Raw genomic sequence first — 2,516 nt, forward strand, 5'->3', positions numbered from 1 at the left:
TATATATATATATATTCCTTTAATACCAACTACTTGATGCCACATTTTACATTTACTATAAAAACAATAAACCACCATCACTTTTACAACGCATATAACTCAAAATATAACTCAAGTATCCTTGCTAAATAAAATATGTAAATGAATGACGGGGAATCGCCCAGACGGCGAAAGTCTTGACGACGAATTGTTTATGTTGTGACGGCGAATTCTCACGGAAGTTATTGAAGTAGGTATGATTTTTTTTTTTTTTCCTGGAAAAGTAAATATTTTCCACCTGTGATGTATCAAGTACTAAAATTACTTTCCTTTAAGAAGGTGGGCGTAAATGATTGATGTATTTATACAATAAAAGGTGGAGAAAACTGCTTGAATCGCAGTCACTGTTCCTTTCTGTTCTTGTTTTCTTTTATTTCACAGGCTTAATCGCAGACTGAAATAAAACTTAATCTTGGTTAAGTTAGGTTAAATTGGGTTTAGTTAGGTAATCCTTAAGGAGGCAGGATCACCTCTTTAAAACAAAATTACCAATCGTTGTGTAGGTGTACAAAAATGCGTTTTCGATTATGAAGAGGATCCATCAAGGAAAATATGATTATAGAAGGGAAAGGTTGGGATAAGCTTGGTTAGGTTGGAATAAATTAGGTTGGCTTGCTACAAAAATCCTCGGCATGGGACTTTGTGGGAGGGCTTGGCCTATGGTCCATCTCCACATTTTATTAGCCCTATTATGAGCAGCACGGAGAGCTGCCTTTAGGTGATCGAGGCCAGTGCATGCAATCATGTTTGGGCCTTTATAAATGAATGATGATGAAATGACTGATGATAAGTAGTAAAAGGAAGGTGATAGTGAAGTACAGTACTGTACAAGGAAAAACATTTAATGCACAGGCTAAGTCATCAAGGATACAGTCTTAAGTCAGTAGCTTTATCAGTAATTAAGCTAGCCTCACTAACAAAGTATACAATGAACCATAAGGTAATGAAACATATGGTTAGATGTGACTGAAATCCCTTAACCCGTTCCATGCTGGAGTCTTTGTCAGCTTTTTGGCCCCCAGTGCCAAGGGTTTGGGAGGCTGTGTGACCAACAGTGCTGGCCATTTTCATTTTTTTTTTCCCTTATGAATAGACCTGAAAAGTGGTCAAAATAAGCCTAGTGATAGTGAAAGTGCTCAGTGGCTGTTTTCTGCCTGAAAACAGGTGTTTTAGTCCAGGACACCCAGATTTGCATCAGATGGCTACTTTCAGATCCCGCCAGCGGCTGATGTGGAGAGAGAGTCCAGTTTGGTGTGGAGTGGGTGGATGCACGTAGTACTTGCAGAATGAAAACGCAACCTGGTTTACGTAATGCGGCCACAGTCGAAATTATGGTGATGGGAAGTTTGGGTTCGATGCTAATTTTATGTATTTTCACTTTTTTTCTTTTTTTTTATTATTATATTGGTATAAGGAGCTGTAAACACTAGCATAAGGCACAATAAACACTCATGCTGCACACAGTCACGTTAGTTATGGTAAATCACGTTTTGTACATTATTTTCCATACATTACTTGATTTTATGATAATGTGGAAATGTGCATGGAAAAGTTTGGAAGGAATGAGAGAGTGTTTTTGATTGGTGATATGAATGGTAAAGTTGGTATTGTGAAGGTGGATGGAATAGTTGGTGAGTGGGGTGTGCCTGCTGAGATAGATGAGAATGGGAGTGCGTTAGTGGACATTTGTGCTGGGAGGGGGTTGGTGATAGCCAATACCCTCTTCAGGCATAAAATGATCCACAGGTATACATGGCGAGTGATAAGAAGGGTGGGTGGGGAACTGAATGAAAGGAAGGCAATGATTGATTATGTGTGTGTGGATGAAAGGATGCGAAGATGTGTAAAGGATGCAAGAGTGTATAGAGGTTGGGGGAGTGGACTTTCTGACCACTACTTGGTGGTAGCCAGAATTAGGATGCAAGTGAGATGGAGGAATAGAAGAAGGGAAAGACGAGAGGAAGGAGTAGTTGCAAGGAGAGTGGAAAGGTTACAAGAGGATGAGAAAAAGGCAGAGTATAAGAGAGAAGTGGAGGAACGAGTGGGCAAATATGAATTGGAGCAGATGGGAGACGTGGAAGGTGTGTGTAAGATATTTACAGAAGAAATATGTGCAGCATGTGATGTGGTGTGTGGAAGGAAGAGAAGGCGGAGGGGGGTGCAAGGAACAGCGTGGTGGACTGAAGAGGTGAAACAGGCTGTGGCACAAAAGAAGAAAGCATACAATGAATGGGTGAGAAATAGGGGCGTGGAAGAAGTTGAGAGGCGGAAGAGAGAGTTATATGTGGAAAGGAAGAGAGAGGTGAAAAGATTAGTAAGAGAGAGTAAGAAGAGAGTGGATGAGGAATTTGGAAGGAATTTGAGTGTAAAGTGGAGGGACTGTAAGAAAATGTTCTGGAGAGAAGTGAAAAGAGTAAGACAGGGTGGAAGTGAAGTTAGCAGAGGAGTGAAAGATAAAAATGGTAGATTACTAGTGG

The sequence above is a fragment of the Coenobita brevimanus genome, chromosome 6, assembly GCF_032717465.1.
Source record: "Coenobita brevimanus isolate Jiangsu-jjx chromosome 6, ASM3271746v2, whole genome shotgun sequence".
Classification (NCBI taxonomy): Eukaryota; Metazoa; Arthropoda; class Malacostraca; order Decapoda; family Coenobitidae; genus Coenobita; species Coenobita brevimanus.